We start from the raw sequence: 21877 nt of genomic DNA on the forward strand, positions 1-21877 counted from the left end.
GTGGCTCCTTGGCCTTGGGTATCCGTTTATGCCTCCTCTCACCTTCCCAAGCTCCTGGGATGCCTTGCTGGTTCCCTGGCTTCTCACAGCTACATGAGGTGATGGCTTCTTCTGGCTGTCAGGGTCCCTCTCACCATGTTCCAGAGGTCTCTCACTTTCCTGCTCTTCCACCCATTATGCTTTCCTGTCTTCATTCAACTTGCTGAAACTCCTAGAAGGGACACAGGGCCCCACCACTGAGCCCCATGTCTTTCCTTGATCCTGCCTGGGTCCTCCACTTGGCTCTCTCACTTCAGTGACTCGAGAAAGCTCTGAAGGTCAAAAGTCCTGGATTTACAAGGATGGAGCAAATTGCACCTTCTTAAAGCCAGGATGAGCAGTAACGTGTGGACACTGGACTGAGAGCAGAGCCGAGTGGCCTTCGTGTGTGCTCAGAGAATTGCCTGATGGCCGTGTGGCTGTCTGTGGTTCCCACGGGCAACGGGAGCTGAGCTGGCTACAGGGACTCTCTTGTCTCCTTTCTCCCTTTAAACTTCATCAACTGCTGGTGAACTTAACCTTCTCTGTCTACACGGCAGCCAGAGACCTGTTTTCTTTTGACCCCAACTTAAGTAGCTTCTCTGCTATTATCTTCCTCCCCAACCCTCCTAAAGTCTATCCTTTTAGTCCAGTGCTCTGGAGTACATAAGGGAATTGAAACCTTTTAATGCCTTAAGGGGGCTCCATTTGGGGCACTGGGGACCTTTTTGCCCTGGCACTCAGTGACAGTGTGAGCTTGTCCATCCCCTTTTTCTGCAGGTGAACATATTTCAGTGGGGGCAGAAGAGAGTAAATTCCTATGTGAGCAATGTCTTCCAGAGCTAGGTGGAGGCAGATGCTTTTTCTCTCCCTTTTAACGGTGTTGTAAGCTCTGTACACCACATTTATTTTCACAAGTCAAGCTGAGGCAATGACTATGTAAGTTCTCAGATGTCATAGGAGAAAGCACCATATAAGCTTCAAGGCACCATGCACACATTTGCTACTAATCTTTTCCACATACCACCAGACTTCTCCACCCCCAGTGATGTGGGATTAAATGGATCTTTGGAAAGGTAGGTTATTGATTTCTCAGGCCACAAAAATAATCTACAACTTAGTGGTTCTTTTGTGTCTCTGTGGAAGTGGTGTTTGTGTGGAGGAAACACAAAAGGGCTTTTGGAGTCAGACAGATGTGGGTTTGAAGCCTTCGCAGCTGTGTGATGTTGGGTGAGTTAGGTGCCTCCCTGGGGCTGATTTGCTCACCTGTAAGGTGGGAGGGTGCACACTGGCCCACAGGTTGCAGGGGCTCAGGTGGGACTGTGGATATGAGATGTGCTCTGGGAATAGGACAGGGTTATAGAAAGCAGGGTGTGGCAGGAAGTGTACTAAGTCTGGGTTCCCTTATTTGTGGCCCTGTGAACTGGCGTGGTGGACTGGCTTCAGTTTCCTTAGCTGTGACACAGAGTGAGAGGGATGATCAAAGGCAAAATGGCGCTGTGCAGTGTGGAGTCCAGACTTCATTAGCCACGAACCCTGGTGTGTGTGGGGATTTTAGCTCAGGTTCATGTGCAGAGTTTCGGGCAGCTCACTGGGAAGTAAAGAAGAGTTCAGGAGGCAACGGATCTGAAGGGGTCCATCATACCCTTGATGGCTGGCAGGATCTCAGTGCCATGTCACATGGAAAGCTTGTGCACGTGTTCCACCCAGAGCAGCCCTTCTGGAAGCACAGGGAGTATCAGAGGTGCCATTCTCTACCCCCAGCTTAGGGGACCAGCTTGACTTGCCCACAGAGCCAAAGGGTGGCCCTTTGTATGTGTGGCCATGGTCCTCTGGCCACAGCTGGTAAGTCAGGTCCTGGGGCCCCCAGTGGGGGCTTCGTTTGGTTTGTTCTCCTGACATTTTCTCTTGCCATAGTGAGTAGCTATGGGTGCTTGGCTTGCAAGCAGCCAACAGCCATGGAAAGGTTCCTTTGGTGGCTGGGTATAGCAGACAGAGGAAGTCCACCTCTGGAGAAGAGAGAGGGAAGAAACAACGATGGCCATTTGAAAGAGGGATGGGAGTGAACGTGTTTTTGTGGGTCAAGTCTCCCCTTCCCCACACCCCAGCACTTTGATTTCTTGCTTCCAGTGTGCTCTTTCCCCTCCCCTACTCCTCCCCTTACTCTTTGTCCCCGTGTGTTTGAGCAAATTTGCTGGAGTTCTACTCCTGGCAGCCATCATGCCAGTGCCCCTATTCAAAGACCTCAGCTTGCAGTATCTCAGGAGGAGGGACAACAGAGGGCAGGCTCTTCTGTCCCCTAGGAGGTGGGGCCTAACAGATGAGCTCACCCCAGCTGGCCATGCCCTGGCTTCAGGAGGGCTGTTTGGAAACACAAACACGGTAGTGAGTATCTAGTTCCATAGTGATCTTCTCTGAGTTAAGCAAGGACATGGGGGCTCCTCCAAGTCTGTGGAGTCCAGGGTCCAGTACTGTTCCCCTCTGCTCCTCTCAAGTGTTCCTCCCAGGGTGGACTAAGAGCAGGCCTCAGAGGGAGACAAGGACTGAAGACACAGGAGAGGATGGGCAGAAGAAGGGCCATGACCTCTCTTGGCATCTGCTACAGCCATCCGCCTACCCCTCTGTCTCTTGGCCCTCTGGACAGACCCCAGTGCAGCCTCTTAGCTTTGATTTTTACCTTGCTGGGCTCTGGATGCCTGCAGACATCTTTGTACCCCAGAGCAGGCTGGAATGAGTGCTTCTTGGGTAAAGGAAGTACTTGAGGGGAGAGGAGTTTAGGGGCTCCTGGGTCCTCCTGGTGAAATCTGACATGTGGACAGGGAAGGGTCTGGTGAGTTTTGCCTTCGACTCTCCCTGTGGTCTGGACCCACCAGACTTACTTACTCAGCAAAGAGTTGACTGTAAAGTATCTCAAATGGGTATCTCAAGGTCTATACAGTTGGTCTTCCATATTTGTGGGTTCTGAACCCCAAAATTCAACCAGTTGCTCATAGAAAATATTTGAAAAAGTTGTGCTCATATTGAACGTGTAGACTTTTTCCTTGTTATCATTATACTTTCTATGTATTAGGTATTATTAATAATCTAGAGGTAATTTAAAATATTTAGGAGTATGTGTGTAGATTCTGTGCAAACACTACACCCTACTATGTAAGGAATTTGATAGTCTGGGGGGATGGTATTTGGAGCAATCTCCAGTGGATACCCAAGGACAACTAGGAGGCCCCAGAAGCCCCTAATCTCCTCTCTCCTCAAGTACTTCCTTCACCCAAGAAGCACTCATTCCAGCCATGCTAGGGGTACAAAGATGTCTGCAGGCATCCAGAGCCCAGCAGGCCAGTCCAATAAGCCAGCCAAGGGGCATTTGTTCCCAGATTCTATTGCCTAGAGTTGATAAGCAAGGCAGCCTGTGTTTATAAGATGGCTGGTCTAGAAACCTCATCCATCATCTTCTATGGCCAATTCTGATTGTCAATTCTTTTTTCTTCCAAGTGTGAAAAATGCATCTTGATGTAATTAAAGCATAGGTCCTGTTTATGGATGAGCTGCCATCATCCTTACCTAAGAGCTGGGCTGGGATGCTCAGCGGTGCTCACCGTGGGCCCATGAGATACTTCACTTGGGTGTTCGAATTGTCCTCTTCCTCTGTGAGGGGCTCTGGTTAAGGGAGCATATTAATCACATTCTTGAGGAATCCCTTTCTTGTTGCCTCCAGATAATTTTCTTCAATGTGCCGGTGGCCCAAAGTAGTCACTTGAAGGCTAATCCCTGGAAAGTCTACCATAAGGGTCTTTGAAACAAACTTAATTTAAGTGAGGCAGCTCCAGGGTGTGAAAGGCTGGCAGGTGCTCAGGTGTCATTCAGTGTCATTAGAAATGACCCTGACACCCACCTGGCTATTTGTGTGGCTGCCACTGAACCTCGGTTTTTGCAACCATAAAGTAGAGACACAGGCTTGGTTTTTCCAGGGCATGATGGCTGCCAGGAACAGGACCCCACTTGATTCTCTCAAGTGAGGGACAGGAAGAACTGGGTTTGAAACCTGTCCTATGTCTTACATGTTGTGACAGGTAAATCATTTCCCTTCTCAGGGTTCCCTATGCCAAGAGGTGCTGAAAGAGCTTACATAGCAAACTTACTTTGAGCATCAGATAAGCACATAAGAGAGCTTTGCAGATTTCAGAACAGACTGTAAACCCTAAGTGCTTGCAAGTACTTCTAGTTAAATAGTTCAAACCATGCTGCCCACTGGAAGCTGTCTTGTTATGTCCAAAGAGTGACTCTGCATATTTTGTTTAGTCATCCTGCAATTATTGGGCACCATCGATTATCAATGAAGTGTTATGTTTTCTGTTGAAAATCAGCTGGCTGAAGACACAATCATAGCATCTATTAGGGGAAGGAGAACCTGACACTGACAACAGAAATGACCTTTTACCCAGAGCTATTTCTTTATATGCACTTTACTGAATGCATTTTGGTAAGTCAATTAAAAACCTGTAAGGTTGAATAAAAAAGAATTTAACTCTAGTGTTTGAAATAAAGAACAGTGTAAGAAATACAGATTTTCAAAAATCTACTTATTTGACATGCAGTGGACTCCCACAAGCAGGCAGTTTCTCAGCCATGCAGTATCGGACTTCTGGATGTCCAACATGGAAGCTTTTAAGATAGCTGGGACAGCAGTGCTAAGTCCAGGGCTGGCTTCATGGGCAAACAGCCTGGGCAGTCACACAAGGCCTTGTGCCCAAAAGGGCCTGCACTTGGCTTAAGGCTCCACTCTGGCTGGCTTGGAAGTCTTAATAATTTTGTCTTTGAACATGTGTTTAGTAAGTGAAATCTGATGGGATTCTGGAGCCTGCATGTGGGCAGAGGAAACGAGGCCATGTGCAGGACCCCATTCCCCGAAGCCTTGTTTGTGTGTAGCCTTCTCCTCATTCCTGAGCACGGAATGTCAGTGGACCCATGGGCCGAGCAGTGTAGAAAGACTCACAGCAAGTACGAGGTGAGGGTGGAGGAACTACTGGGCCCCAGTGTTGGTGGAAGGTGCGTGTTTTGGGAAGTGAGATGGAACAGCTGGGAAATTCTGCAGTTTCTTCATCGGAGTGAACTATGTAGTCATGTACCATAGTCACACTTTGTCAGTGATGGACCATGCATGCCAAAGTGGTCCCTTAAGATTATAATGTCACCCGGTGACATCATAGAGCAATGCCGTTCTCATGCGTGTGAAGTGACACTGGTTTGTGTTACTAGTTGCATCCAAGTGCAGACCGTGGCACACGTACGGTGTGTAATGCTTCATACTGGCCGTAAACCACCACGTTGCTGGTTCATGGATTTACTGTGCTGTCTTTTTAAGCTTTATGTTGGCGTGAACTCCTACTTACAAGAAAAAGCTGGCGGTAAAGCAGTGTGCAGTACGCCAGCAGAAGCCTTGTGCAACCCAGGTTTGTGGCCTCTCTTGACTGAATCATTTTCTCTTCTGCTTGATTTAATCTCGTGTTGTTTTGTTCGCTGTGACTGTGTGTGTGTGTGTGTGTGTGTGGTGTACATGTAGCCCCAGTGCATAGTAGGCTGTTCCATCTGGGTTTGTGTCAGTACACTTTCTGATGCTCACACAATGACAAAGTCACCTAATCATGCATTTCTCTGGCTGTGTCCCAGTTGTTAAGCACTGAATGCATGTACAGGCTGCAAAATAGAAATTGTGTAATTGTGTCATTTTTGTCAAATGTTCTTATATTTGCATTCCAACAGGAATATAAAGATAGGTGGTAAAATTGAGTGCTAATAATTGAAACACACATTTAATTTTTCTGTACTTATAATGATAATACCTAGTGAGCTGGAATGAAAGAGAGAGAGAGAGAGAGAGAGCGCATATTTTAGTACCTTGCAGGGCCCGTTTTTCTTGCTTTTTGTACAAGTACCTCTGCTTTCACATTTTATCCTGGGCCCCACAAATTGTGCAGCTGCCCTGACCAAGCCTCTTGATGGGACTGAGACACAGAAGCATTAAGCCGTGACCTAGCAGGATAAGAACTGGTAGAATCTCACCCAATAAAGTGTGTATAATTAGAGCTGGGTTGGCTCTGCCAGGACTCCATGGGAATAACCATTTGGTGAGAAGGAATCTCTTTCCTTAGGACTAATTCCAGAGAAGCGCAGTGACCTGCCCAAGTTCACACAGCTTATTGGTGGTAGGCTTAGGATCCATACCCAGGTGTGCTGTGTCCTAGAAGCCAGAGTCATCCTTCTGCTCACTCTCATCCACACCTGTAAGTCATCTTAGCACCCTCGCTCTGCCTTTTTGCTTGTGTAATGGGGCACTCATCCACTGAACATTCAGTGAGGCACAGCTCATGCTGGGTCACAGGCTTGGCACAGGGATGATGGTTGTGCTAGGAAGGAGTATGGACTCAGGTTTTGCGCTTGCTTTCTGGAAACAGACAGGATTGCGTCAGATAGTAGCCCTCCCTTCAGGAGCCAGGTGACACGGGCCACATTTACAGAGCATTGACAGAAGGCCTGCCATGCATAAGACTTGGGATTGGAGTGGGGAGGAGGCTGGGTTGAGCAGGAGGACCCACTGCCTCTGTGCAGATCAGACAACTCCAGAGAGGATGACCAAAACGTGGTAAATGCTATGATGGAAATATGCAGGGTGTGGTGAAATATTGCAACAGAGAAAATTACTGGAGTTTAAGCCTTAGTTTTTCTATCTGTAAAATGGGAATTCAAAAAACCATCTCAGGATCTTAAGGGGAGGATTAAGAGAGATGCTTCCTGTGTCATGTCCATTATTGTAGCAAGTTATTATTTGTGAACTATCAAGTTGGGCCATTTGAACAAATGTTATTCTCTTGCCTTAAGAGCTCTATGCCCACACTTTATCTGTGGAAAGAAAAGTCAACTGTGTTCCAATAAACAGTTCCCGTTCAAATGTGGGCAATTATGTTTACACATGTTTATTATAAACAGAGTTTGAGTTTAAAGGAATCTGGGAAAACCCCAGCAGTTCATAAAACACTTGGCCTCCAAATCTAAATTTCTCCCAAGTGCCGCGTGGTGATATTTACTTGGAGAATTTACTAATTAAATGTTATTTCAATTTAATAGCATCATCGAGGCCCCTATGTGAAAGATCTCACTATGAGCAATGTCACCTACAGTTGACCTTATTCAAGGCTGGAGACAGGGCTAGTGTCTGAGATGTGATGTTATGACCAACGCTAATGCGAGAGCTACAATAAATATATGAGATGAAACAATGTAAAACGTCAGCATTTACAGTTGTCGTATGAATGCTTTATCTGATGTTTACAGCAATATTTTCCTTCCAAGGGCTGTATACTTGAGTGTTTGTTCTCACCAGGGTTTTGGTAGTTAGAAGTTGAGAAAATGATGAGGAAAACCCAGTTATTATTTAGGGAATAAAATCAGAACCACATGGAACTTAACTGAAAACAAATATTCAAAAATCAAACATAGAATGTGGAAATATAATAATTTCTAAAATATCACTTAAAAGGGTTCCAAAGGAACATTTCCTCTCTTTTCTGTTGCAATATAGAATTTATGTTTTTCAGGTAACATTTAAAGTAATATTCAAAAATTTTGATAAAGATGTTTGCACAGCCCTGGGAATAGTCTGAAAATCATCAAATGAAATGGATGAACTGTATCGTATGTGAATTGCACCTCACTAAAGCTGCACTACAACAAAACCAAAAAAACTCTCCAGAGAAAAAGAACATCACCCTCTCTTTCTGTGCAAATGAGCAGAGGGGCTGATAATGTCCATGCCCTGTCTTCTGGCTTGCTGTTGAGTCACTTCCGTGAGACTCAGGGAACTCAGATGAACAACCGAACAGCCAAACCTAAGCCCATCTTCGGCAATTGCCATGAACAAGGAAGTGTGAGCCTAATGTTTTCAGGAAGCATCCCCTGATGTCACAGGTGGAATGAAATTTGCCATCCACTCTGCTGTTTCATCCTAGACCAGCTGGGTTGCTTTTGACAACATTAAGCAGAAAGTCTGGCCCAGAGAGGCTTGTATGATGTTATGGTATAGATAAAGGGTATTCTCCAACAGATTCATGTGTTGAAGGCTTGGAACCCAGCTGGTGGATCCAGTCATTGAGAAGTGGTTGAATCACAAGGGCTCTGGCTCCATCAGGGATTAATCCATTGATGGACTCATAATTTGATGGCATTATAGGAAGTTGTAGGAGGTGGGGCCAGGTTGTCTCTTTGAAGGGTATCTTGACCCTGGCCCCTTCTTCTCTCTCTTTCTATTTCCTGGTTGCCATGAGGTGAGCAGCTCTGCTCCACCAAACCCTTCCACCATGATGTTCTACCTCACCACAAGCCCAGAAACCATGGGGCCAGCCAACTGTGGACTGTAACCTTCTAAAACCGTGAGCCAAAGTGAGTATTCCTTTAAGATGATTTTCTCAGGGATTTGTTCACAGCCATGTAAAACTAACACTTGTAAGATGGGAATTTGTCATGGTGCATAAGAATAAGTCTAGAGGTGTGTGGCTTCAGGGGCTGAATATGGAGAGCGTGGTTCTGATTCTTTGTGATTCTCTGGGTCGTGCGTGATGTGGAGTCTCACCCTCAGCCTGGCAGTAAGATGTGGCCACTGCACTCTTACTTCCCATTTATAGCTTGGCCTATAATTTTTTTCCCAGCACTGGGGTTTGAACTGAGAGCCTTGTGCTTGCTAGGCAAGCACTCTATCATTTGAACAACATCCCCAGCCCTTTTTTGCTTTAGTTTGATTTTCAGATAGGGTCTTGTGCTTAGGCCAGCTGGCCTCTGATTCTCCTCATGTTACAGCTCACTGGCCAGAACTGGGTCACCTGTCCAGCACTGGCACAGGGAATGAGTTTGCCCCAACTGGCTTAAACCAATCAGGATCTCCCCTGGAGCTGGGGTCACTGGGGCCAGAACTGCATGGTGAGCAGGTGACTTATCTGAACAGAATCAGGCTCCAGATGGGAAGGAAAACCAAGGGCATAGATGCTGGGATGTCTCCCCTGCCTCCCCTTCTCTCTGTGTCTCCAGATTGCTTGTTTAGCTACATTTCCTGACCCCCTTTTTGGATGCCTTAAGGTCAAGGCCGGGATGGTGCTTCTGTTTGATTCTTCCTCATTGCTTGGCATACCAGCTGCAATTCTGGGAGTTAGCTGGATATATCTCCTTTTCTTTTTCAAAGGGAGTTAAAACAAAACCTCAAATCTACAAGCATATCATGAATATGTAGACACTGCCATCCGCCGTTGTCTTTTTTTGATTCCTTGGTGGTACTGCTTTTTTTTTTTTTTTTATTAAAAACCTTAGTACTGACAGCATGTTCACAAACCTGCTGTATCCACAGTGCGCAAACAATTTGATTTTGCGACAATAACAGGCAACTCCTGATGCATGTTTACACTCACAGTTTCTTTTTGGGATGTGACAGTCTCACCTCTATTGGTGGAATGGACCAATATCCTCACCTTCCTGATATCTTCTTCCAGATTTGATATCTTGCGGGCAGGGTTGGGGGGTTGTTGCTCATAAGCCTGAATCAGGGCAAATTCCTTTTTTTTTAATACAAAAAGAAACAAACAAGAAATTAGCGTTACAACAAAACTGATCTGTCCACAGAGCCTTTTTTATCTGAGGTGTTGGTCCTCAAACTTCCAAAATTTCTTTTCGATCCATCCTTGAAATTCAGAGGATCCTTTTCTGCATCATTACTGATGGAATGTCAACAGAAAACCAGGTCTGCCACGAGGCGTAAGAAATGGATGTGGACCAGAGAGAAGAAAAGAGTGGGAATGGAAGAACCCTGCTCCTCCCTTCCCAAAGTCACCCTTTGCTATTCCTCTCTCATTTTCATCAATCACCAGGGCAAAACCCCCTGGATCAATGCATTAACTTGTTTGTTTTTTACAATGAAGGAAAACTTCATAGCCTCATCACTCATTCCAGAGTGTGGGGGGATAAAACAAAAGCCAGCCACCGAAATTTGCATGGTGCTCAATTATACATTAGTGAACATCACTTGGCAATCTGTTCATATCAATTTAATTGGATTTTAATACTGCCTCTGATCTTGTTTTCTAATTAACAGCAGTGCTTGGAAATAAAGCAGAACCATGCACCCAGCAACACCTTTGATCTCGGCCATATGGAGCTCCACCAAGCTCTGGAAAAAAAATCTCTCCTGCCTCCGCAGCCAGCCGAGGGAAGCAGGGCCCCCAGATGGCCGGGTACCATGGGCGCCTGCACCCCATGGATCGTCTCGTCCTCCCATTGGTCTGCATCGCAAAAGCAGAGGACTCACGTCACGTGCTGGAGGCAAACCATGTCCCCGGTGCTGGTGAGGTTGATGGATTTCACAGCTCGGTTTTTGGGGACAAAATATTTGAGTAAACAGACCTGACCCCGTGGAGTTTGTTTTAGAATGGGATCTCACCATCAGGACAGAACGGGTGTGTCAAGAGCTGATTGAGGGGCAGAAGCTGAGCCTGCACATCCCTTGTCAGAGTGCACCCTTTGCTCATCCAAATGAGATCCTGTCTGTGAGGTGACAGGACCTATGTGCTTTCCAAATCCTTAGGTCTCCAATGTCACTGGTTATCACCTAGGGTTGACTGCATGCAAAGATTGGGCACATGTTGAGGCAATTTGAAAAGGGATAAGAATGACCAGTGAAATCAAGGAGGGATTGTCCTGAAGGGAGCTGGCCAGTGCAAGGGAGCAACGGGGACATGGTCAGGGGACAGGGCCTGAGTCTGGGTCTTCCTTTCCAAGCAGATAGGAGAGGGAGAGTGGAGTGATGGGAAGAGCCCCAGTTCTCACCAAACCCTCCTGGCCATGATAGCAGTCATGATATCCTGTCTGATGAAGTTTTTCTTTCTTTGATTCCTCAGCTCCTCTGCATGGAAATTTACACATGGACTCCTCTGCAAGTCTGAAATCCAAAAACTCCAAAAGTGGACTCTTTGATAGGTTTATAGCAGTTCTATCTGGCAGCAAAGCCTGACCTGAACTGACAAGACACTCTTTTAATCTTTCTTTACCCCATGTATTGTGGCTGTTCCCACATGTTGCTCTGAGAATAGTCATGTTTGGGGTGGTGGGGGCTCTGGCAGATTCCCCTGGGATCTATGCATTTGTCTTTCTGAAACCCAATACGTCTGGATTCTAAACCACTCTGGGCCCCAAGCATTTGTGATAAGGATTGTGACAAGTGCCTTCCTCACGGATGTGAGTTAATTTTCAGCTGTGGAATTTTACCTCTGCAGGGGACATCTGCCAGTGTCCACAGACATTTCTGATGATCGCAACTTGCATGAGTGACTGCTACTGGCACCTCCAAGGCAAACATCAGGGGTGCTGTTTAACATTCAGCATTGTCTGCTCCCAGATATCTCTAGGTTGAGAGGAACTCTGTTCCACAGAACTGTGAAGATACCAGCTCTACTCTTATCTCACCATTCTGAGCTCCCCTTTCTTCATCGGCCAATGGGAGAGAATGAACTTCTGCCTCCAAGGGTTCTGTGGATCATGTGATGCATCGTTTTCACCCTCCTGTTCTATAGAACCATGAAAGACTGCTCCGTTACTCAAAAAAAAAAAAAAAGGTATGATTCCTACAACCCTTGTTTCACAGTAAACACTTATCTGTCTACATACCTTGGGTGCCAGGCGATGTGCAAGACACATGGAGAACGCTGGTCTCCCCTTCTACAGAACTTGGAATCTGTTCACTATCCATTTATAGCTTGGCCTATAATTTTTTCCCCAGCACTGGGGTTTGAACTCAGAGCAAGCACTCTATCATTTGAACAACATCCCCAGCCCTTTTTTGCTTTAGTTTGATTTTCAGATAGGGTCTTGTGCTTAGGCCAGCTGGCCTCTGATTCTCCTACCTCTGCTTCCCAAGTAGTTGGGATTGTAGGCATGCTCCACTCATGCTTGGCCCTCAGTTGTTCTTGAGTGCAAATTTCTTTTGGCTCATTTGAACCCTTAGACTTCTCACTTTCTGAAGAACTTCAGCTAGCACTCGCACACTCCTTGTTACTAAATAGAGAAATTTGATGTGGTCCTATAAAGAACTTTACATAGCAGGCCCTGCCTGGCTCCCACCTCTCCTGGGCTCATCTCACTCCAGCTGGGACAATTTTACCTCCTTGTGCAGGCTGGAGTCCATTTTTTCACTCTAGAAAAGCATTGCCTGTGTTGGGGCCAGCACCAAGGAGCTCTCTCTGTTAGCTCAGCTTCCAGTCTCCATCTGTGCCCTGTACAAGTTATGTAAGCCTCTTGGATGTCACCCAGACTTTGCCTTGGTGCTGATACTCACACATGCCTGCTTAAGTATTCCCCCTGTGCATCAGTCAGTATAAGTAATACTGGTTGCTGAAACAGCTAGCCCTCAAACCAGTTCTCAAACCAGAAATCAAACAAAGTTGATTTCTTGCTCATATCATCATCTGATAAGAGCAGATGTTCTCCCAGGAAATACTTCTCCAAGTGGGGACTCAGGGATACAGGCTCCTTCTATTGTGTGGCTCCAATACTTTGTATTACTTTTTTCCCATCCATGTGGGTTGGAGGGATAGAGATAACTGAAGGTCCTATGAGACACTTTCAGGACCAGGCAAAGAACTATCATATATAACTTATGTGCACATTCAATTGGCAAAAAAATTCAGTCCCATGACCCAATCTGGCAGCAACTGGGCTGGGAACTATAATCTTCCCATGAATTTCCAAAAGTCTTGGCCACTGTCCACCTTTCTGACTGTCTTCCTCCTATACATAGACCCCATTCACTGCCCCCACAGGGAACAGCCTCAAAAGCCATCCAGTCCCTACATCCAGCTTCAAGACCAGGATTTCTGTGTGATACAGAATCCTCTCTATCTCTTCCAACAGTGGTCCCTCATGATCTGGTAACCCATGAACTAAAAAGATGAGCTACATACGCTCATCTAATGGAATAGAGGCTTGATCATTCCATAGACAAACTTAAATGGCTGAAGGGAAGACCTTGACAGCTCTGATATGAAGCAAATCTGAAATCCTTAGTCTCGGCAGATATCATGGAGGCACTCTGCACCTGAGGACTGGGTACTGTCTTTGGTTAGGTCCTGATCCTGGTCTCCAGGAAAACTCAGTGGTTTGCGCTCTCTGTGGCTCCTGGTTCCATCCTGTAAGGGGCTCCCCCTTGTCTATTTCTCCTCTTGGCCACCTCTAAAGTTGTAGTCAGGCAGGGTGTGGGCATACCGTCTTTGGGTCTATGCAGGCTTTGAAGTGCTTGTCAGAGTCTGGGGGCTGAAATGAGCACATGTGTATTTTTCAGGATATCTATGTTTGTGGTGTGTGTGTGCATGTGTGTGTGAGTGTGTAGTGTTTAGATGGGGTCTTGCTAGTTAACTAGGCTGTCTCAAACTCCTGTGCTCAGAAATCTTCCTGCCTCAGCTTCCCAAATGCTGAGGCTACAAACCCATGTCTCTGTGCCTAGCTTCACACATGTGTTTTTAATGCCAATCAATTATTGAATGTTTTTGATGATCTTTTTTTATATTAAAAAAACCCCTCATTTTTCTTTGCAATCAACCCTTCCCCAACCTTTAGTCCCTGGCAACCCCTCATCCGTGTTGAGATCGTACAGTAAGCAGCCTTTTGAGTCTGACTTTTCTCTCTTAGCATAACACATTTGGGATTCATCCCTGCTGTTTCATTATGAATGAAAGCAGTTATTCCTTTTTAGTGTCAAGTAGTATTTCACTCTATGGATACTACCCCTTGAAGAGCACTTGCATTGTTTAAATTTTTGGTCTGGAAACATGGATAAAGGTACTGTTGACATCTGAGTACAGGTTTTTGTGTGGGCATGCATTGTCATTTCTTTTGGATAAATACCTCGGTGTGAAATGACTGAGTTACATGGTAAATGTGCGTTTTAAGTTTGAGAGTCTGCCAAACTGTTTTCCAAAGCAATGGTCCCATTTTCCTTCCTATCAGAAATGAAAGGAGACAGTTCCCTCTCTTTCCTTTCAGCCCCTGGTGCATCGTTCTGATTTTGGTGCTCCAATAGCAGTGACATGGTATTTCATTGTGGCCTTCATTTGCATTTCCCTGATGACTAATGATAGCGAGATCTTTTCATGTGTTTCTTTGCCAGCCATCTCTCTTCTTTGGTGATATCAAATCTTTTGCCCATCTTGTCACTGAGTTGTTTGCTTGTTTTGATGTACAAGAGTTCTTTATGTATTTTGAATAGAAGTCCTTTCTCAGATATGTGATTTTCTCCCACTCTTTTACTTGTCTTTTAAAGTTTCTTAATAGAGTCTTTTGAAGAACAGAAATTGTAAAGTCTAATTTATCATGCTTTTCTTTCTTCTAAGAGTGGTTACTTTTGGCAGATGTGTATTAACACATCTTTACCTAAGCCAAGGTCACAAAGTTTTTCTACTATGTTTTCTTCCAGAACGAAATGTATCTTAAACTTTGAGTAGTGAAAGGCTTTTATAGTTCAGACTTAGTTTATGTAGCAATGCCTCTCTTTTAAGGATTTTGTAAGCTTGTGATCAATTGGCTGTACCCCATTCTGTACCAGTAGCCAGGCCCAAAGTCCCTCCCTAGTCCCCTGTGTCCTTCTCAGTGGGTTTCATTTCTTGGCTTTCTCTCCTCGGCTTTCTATCAGTCCTTTCAATTTACTGAGGTTCCCTTGAAGTTAAAGAATTTGAAGAGTATGGCCATATTCTTGTTCTGATCTTGGCTTTAAGCCGTTTTTCTCAACTTGGAATGGAGCCTTTGTCCCTCACACCTTTTGGGACTGGAAGCAGTTGGGTTTTCCAAGTTAAAAAGGCCCTCAGATTTCTGGACTCTCTATTCCTCTTCTTTTCTGCTTGCACTCTGGTCAGGTCTTTTCTCAGCTTATGTCTTTCTTTACAGTATTTTCTCCACATATGTCTAGTTGTCGGTGAAACATATAGATCATTAATGCCATGTTTTCCAACCCCTTCTCTAGAGATCTATGTTCAGATGTGGATCCTCATGGCCTGGTGACCCATGACTTAAAAAAGAACCTACATGTCTCCATACACCCAACAGAGGTGTGGAGCAGAGCTGGGAAGTTATGACACAATGCTTCCTTGAGGAAACAGGTGAACATGAGACAATAGCAGCTCCTGGTCCTGCCCTCCAAATCATCTCAGACAACAGTCTCAAAATATGGTTAGATTCCTAAGAGTTGACTCAGGAAACCAGGGTCCTTCCATCACATGGCTTTATTCTTCCCAAGTCCCTCCCCTCCATCCATGAGGATAGAGTCATGTGGTGTAGATTAGGGCAAGGCTTAACAACGTACGCATTACGTTCACTCAATTCCATTGAACAACACCTAATCAGATGGCCTTTTAGGTTTTGAATACTGTATGTCCTCCAAAGTTCATGTTGGATATTGAATCCTCAGTGCAGCAGTGCTGAGAGGTGAGAACTTTAAGAAGATTCGTCATGAGTGGATTAATGTCATTATTGTGAGACTGGAGTCATTATCATGAAGGTAGAGGCCTTATAAAGATGCAAGTGGCCCCCTCTTGCTATATCTCACCCATGCTGTGCTTTCTGCCACTTTGTTTGGTGGTACTGGGGTTTGAATTCAGGGTCTTGCACTTGTTAAGAAGGCACTCTACCACTTTAGCCACATCACCAGCCCTCTGCCATGTTTGATGTAGCAAGGACCCCCAATAGATCCAGTCCCTCAACTCAATCTCAGACTTCCCAGACTCCAGAGCTGTGAGTCAATACATTTCCATTCATTATAAATTTCGTAGCCTGTGGTGTTCTGTTTTAACAGCACAAAATGGACTAAGACAAAGATTGGTACTGAGAAATGAGGCTGTTGCTATAGCAAATCCCTGAAAATATGGAATGCTGGAAACAGCTTGTATTGCCATTAATGGAGCATGACGGGTGATCCTGGTGAGGGCTCAGAAGAGGGCTGTAGGGAAAGTCTGAAACTTCTGAGAGATTACTTAAGTGGTTTTGATCAGAATGTTGGTTGAAAGTACAGATGGTAAGGGTAACTTTGATAAGGTCTCAGACAGAAATGAGGAATAAGGTACTGGAAACTGGTGTAAAAACCACCTTAGTTAGGGAGTGACAGAATTTAGCTGAATTGTGTTCATGCCCCAGGGTTTTATGGAATGCAAAAGTAACTGGGAAATGTAGTATGTCTGTGGATCCAAGAAGAGAGGGGAAACAGGGATGTGAAGGTCTAAGTAGATCTGCTCTGGGGGGGCTCTACCTTAATTTAGATTTCTCCTTACTCTTCTAAGGATTGTGTATTGAGTAAAACCTCAGCATGTTATTTAATCCCATCCATTGTGATTCCTTCAAACAATGCTTGGTTAGAATCATAAAATATTGGGTACAGTGCTTGGCATGGGAAGAGAGAGGTGTGAAGGGTGGCACTAATGTCATGTTTATTTAATTCTCACAGTGATAGAGACTCATATTTTCTCCCTTTGTACAGATGAGTGAACTGGTTCACAAAGGTAGTCTTGTCCAAGATCACTAGGTCTACCTAGTGATCTACCATGATGAAGGTCTCCATTCATCTTAGTGATCTACTGTGATGAAGGTCTCCATTCATTTTAAGTGACTAAACTGTACTTGTACCACAAGGGGGTTTATATCTTCCAGTTTACAGTCTGATGAGGGAGACAGACACAAAGCCAAATAATTATAACTGAGTAAGACAAGTGAACACAGTACTGTCAGAGCACTGAATATTAGAGGGTAGGAGAGACACTGGGACATCTTCCAGGGAGAAAGACATTAGAGGTGTGGCTCTGTAAGATAGCCAGGAGCCCTCCAGGTAGAGGAGCACCACCTTATCATTCCCAATGGCCTTTGCTCCAGGCCACATCCTACATACAGGACCTTTATCAAGCCTCAGCCAGAGGCTTCTCATCTTAATTTGTGGTGTTCTAGATGGGGGATTCTGGGAGACAATTCTAAAGGAAATTGCTCTTCTGAGACTGCTGGGCTGTGTCCCCAGAAGATGCAGATGTCCTGATAAATAGTGCTGATTGTGACCTTGCAGAGCAGCCCAGCTGGAGATAAGGGCAGAAGAGCTGCAGAAAGGACTTCCTGCCGAAAGCTGATTGGCTGATCAGGTGGCTCTGAAGCTGTGGCTGTGGCCTTGGTCAGTGCAGGGCTGAGGCTGCACTCCTTGCCCTGCCCTCCATCTCTGAGACACCTGTCCTTTTGAGACAGTCAGGGGTCTTCAGAGCTGGATTTCAGCCCTGGCTCTGCTATTAGTCAGCTGTGGGGAAGTCATTTCACCACTTGTGTTTCCTTTCTTTCCTTCATAGTTCCTACTTCAGAGCACTGCTGCCAGTGATGGGCCGGAAGTTCCAGGCAGCTGGTGGAGAGGAGAAGCTCCATAGAAGGTGGCTAACTTTTTGTTATCATTATCATCATCATCATCATCCTCCTCACCACCATCATCACCATCACCATCATGACACGCATCATCCCGGTCTGACTGTAGCTTCTGCTTAGACAGGCATCCATCCCTGGCTTTCTGTATCTCTGGAGCCATGTGCCAGGCCCTGGGGACCCAGTTACAGCCATGGTGTCCCCCTGGCCTCCAGCTTAGGAAGGAAGACTAGTCACAATGAATTAAAGCTTTATGCCATGAATGGGGGTGACCTCTGTGAAAGAAATGCGGGGGCAGAGGGAGCTAAAGACAGCCTGGGGTCTAACCCAGACCAGGCCCAAGAGCTTCTGCCTGAATCTCTCATCCCTGCAAGAGACATGGATGCGAGTGTCACAGATCTTGATTCTGAGGGTGCAGTACTCTTTGGTACTATGCATGAGGTCACTGTGCACTTGGAAATGATCCTAGTCTTATTTGGGGTCACCACAGTCCTTTGGATTCAGGCCTTAAAATAGACAAGGGTACCCAGTCACCTCTCTCCTGGTTAGTTTGTCCAAATGCTGGGATCTTTACTTACTCCTCATAAGTAGTACTTACTCCTCCTTTTGATGCTCTTCCCAAATGAAACTTTGTTTCTCTGTCTGCAGGTGTCTTGAGGCACTAGCATGCCAGCATCCTCTGTGTGGGCTGGGAAAGTCACTTTGCTCCCTGGAAGCTTCTGGAGTAACACAAGCTCTGCTCTGGGTCTCTCTTTCTCCATCTTCTTTAGGAAGAGCCACCACTTGAGGACCATGCCTTCAAGAGGGTTTAAAGGGTGGATTTGTACTCATTTACTAAGCAGCAGTTCCAAGCCCTGGCCATGGGCCCTTCAATCTATGCTGCAAACTCTTCGGAAATTGACATGCAATGAGATGGGGAGTGGTATTTTTTTGCACATGGTTTGGGAACAATGATAAAAACTGCCAGAATATTAATTGTCGGTGCCATGTTCATAAAAGGAAGACGGGAGGAAAGCTTGAAATGACGGGGACATAACAGTAACACAGATGATTTGAACAGGAAACATTAAACATACATACAGTGGCAGCAAATTGGATGCGTTCGCAACAGATTTTCTACTAACACAAATTGGCTGTTAGCCTCTTTACAGACAGTGAGGGAAGCTGGCATTTTGGGTTGACTGAGTGGAAAATTCTAACGGTGTTAGGGAATGCATGGTGTGCAAAACCATCCTCCCTCCCCTGGTATCTACCACCTCACCTTGTGAAGCCCTGAAGCAGCTCTGGATGCTACTTCTGGGTCCTTGACTTCTCATTCCTTGCTCTCTCTTACTACCCAGCCTTCCTCCTCTGTAGCACTTCCTGCAAATTTTAAGCATGTGTTTATTTTGCATGGGGTCTGTCTCCCTGGCTCAGATGTAGACTCCAGTGTTTTGGCTGGGGCTTTCTAGGGGGTCCAGTGGTGGCTCTACCTTGAACCATGAGGTCTTCTGCCTTACTAAATGCTGTCTGCATGTCTGTCCTGTAATATCGTAGCTCTGGCCTCCAAACAAACACAGCTGAGGTCCAACCTCAGTATAAGTGTACATTTTACCACCTGGTCATGATCAGTGTGGCCTTGGGCAAGTCATTCCTTGTCTCCACATGTCAAGTTCTTAAGCTGCACAGGGGAGGCCAGAATTGGATGAGATTGGGTGGCAGTTTCTGTAGTGAGGTCAGTTTCCTGACCCCGGGCCAGCACCCTGTTCCACACAGTTGAATATTTTCATGGTGGCTTCTGGAAGTTGGAGGGAATGCCTGCAGGGAGTTGTCATTGAGAGCAAGGGGAAGGCACCAGAATTCTGACTTGTATTTAAATCATCTCAGTATGCATAGCAACACATGCTAATCTATAAAGAAGTCACACATGCCTCCCTTAAGGATGGGTATGTACTGGGAGATGTGTTGTTAGGCAATTTTGTCCTGTGTGAACACCATAGAGAGCACTGGTGGGGGGGACAGGTACATCTGAAACGGCAACCTCTGGATGCAACAGATGCATGAGGCCACTGCTGGTTCACACGCATACTGCTCTACAGTACATTTATTATTGTATGGGCTAAATATATTATTTAATTTAAATTTAATTGGTACACAAAACATAAAATTATACATATTAATGGGGGTGCAATGTGATATTTCTATACATGTATGCATTACATAGTATTTAAAAATCTGATTAAACATATCTACTTTTTCCTTTATCATTTCTTTATGGTGAAAACATTTAAAATCCTAACTTTTTGAAATTTTTAGTGCATGATGTATATCTACAGTCACGTTTCTGTGCAACAGCATAGTAAAACCTCTCTACTATCTAGCTATAGCTTATCTCCTACTGGACAACCACTCCCTGCCTCCCCCTGCCTCTGGGAGCCACCAGTCTAGTCTTTAGGATTCCACAGGTGAGATCATACTGTGCTTGTCTTTCCGTGCCTGGCTTATTTCACTCAACATGATGGTCTTCGGTTCCATCCAGGCTGTTGAAGGTGATAGGATTTCATCCTTTGTATGGCTAAAAAACATTCCATTGTGTATGTAGATCATGATTTCTTCGTCTGTTCATCCATCACTGGACACATAGGTTGATTCTGTCTTTTGACCATTGTAAATAGTGCTGTAATAAGCAAGGGTGTTCAGATGTCTCTTTTGACAGACTGATTTCACTTCCTTAGGATAAATGTCCAAGAGTGGCATTGGAGGAGCATATGGTAGTTCTATCTTTAAGTTTTCAGGAAACTTTTTTTTAAGTTTATAGTTAATAAAAAGTAGTGCAGTGAACACATGACTGTTTATTACCAGTATCAAGTATGATTCACTGTAAGTAATTACCTGTGCTACACTTTCATATGGAGTAGGGTTGTTCACACAAGCATTGACACAAACTCATGAAGAAATCGTTGTCTTCATGGATGTTCAATGACCCCAGAACACCTCCGCCCCTTTCCAGCCTTTTGTCTGCTTTTCGTAGTTGCTGTAGCTCTCTCAGGCTGCCTCATATGAGCAGGAGCCTGATAGGAGACTGTAAAGATTTGGCATTCAAGTTCAAGGGTGGCCTCTAACCTACTTGATGACCTTGGGCTGTCCCTTCTGGTCCCTGGTTTTTGGGTTCCTTGTTTGTAAAAATGAAAGGATTGGTCTGGGTTAGTGTCAAATCCCTGCCAGCCCGATATTGCTGTCACCCTTCTAGTTGGCAAGCTTTCCTATATCCTTCCTGCCTCTTGCACTTTAAAATCTACTGTGGATAGGAAAAAACTACTCTTATAAGAACTTGCCTTAGGTCTTCATGCATTAACAAAAAGTAAATAATAATCAAGATTATTACAACAGAGCCAAAAGTAAGATGTAGCAGGGAGTTGGAGGGCCCCACCCTGGGATAAGTACATGAAGTTTCATGCATGTATTTTGTTTGCTTTACTTAGTTTTTTTTTTTTTGTATTAAAATACACAGAGCAAATTTTACCATATTAGTCACTTTTAAGTGTACAGTTCAGTGGGAGTAAATATATTCACAGCATTGTGCAACTTCACCACCAGCCATTCCATGAGCTTTTTCATCTTGCAAAATGGAACCTTTATACCATTAAATAATATTGTCTCATTCTTCTCTCCCCTTGCTCCCCCAAAACCTCCATTTTACTTTCTGTCCTTAAGAATTTGAGGTATTCCAGGCACCTCACAGGAATGGAATCATATCTGTCCTTCTGTAAGCTGTCTGATTTCACTTATCAAAATGTTCTCAACCCAGGCACCGTGGCTCATGCCTGTAATCCTAGCTACTTAGGAGGCAGAGATCAGGAGGATCACGGTTCGAAGCCAGCTCAGGCAAATAGTTCACAAGACCCTATCTCGAAAAGCCCTTTACAAAAATAGGGCTGGTGGGGTGGCTCAAGGTGAAGGCCCCGAGTTCAAACCCCAGTACCACACACACACACACACACAAAGTTCTCAAGATTCATCCGTGTTGTAGCATGTCAGAATTCCCTTCCTCTTTAGGGCTGAATAATATTCTTTTATGTGAATGGACATTTGGGAAGCTTCTACATTTTAGCTCTTATGAATGTTGCTGTCATGAACATGGGTATACAAATCTCTCTTTGAGAGTCTGTTTTCAATTCTTTTAGATGTGTACTGTGTCTTAGTCCATTTGGCTTGTGATAACAAAATATCTTAGACTGAAGAATTTATATATAGTGGAAATTTGTTGCCCTCAACTCTGGAGGCTGGAAAGTCCAAGATTAAGGCACCCGCAAATTCAGCATCGGATGAGGGTTCATGCTGCGTGGAGAGCACCTCTTACCTGTGTCCCCACATGGTGGATGTGAGGTGAACAAGCTCGTGAGGCCTCTTCTATCAGAGCACT

The sequence above is a fragment of the Castor canadensis genome, chromosome 3, assembly GCF_047511655.1.
Source record: "Castor canadensis chromosome 3, mCasCan1.hap1v2, whole genome shotgun sequence".
Lineage (NCBI taxonomy): Eukaryota > Metazoa > Chordata > Mammalia > Rodentia > Castoridae > Castor > Castor canadensis.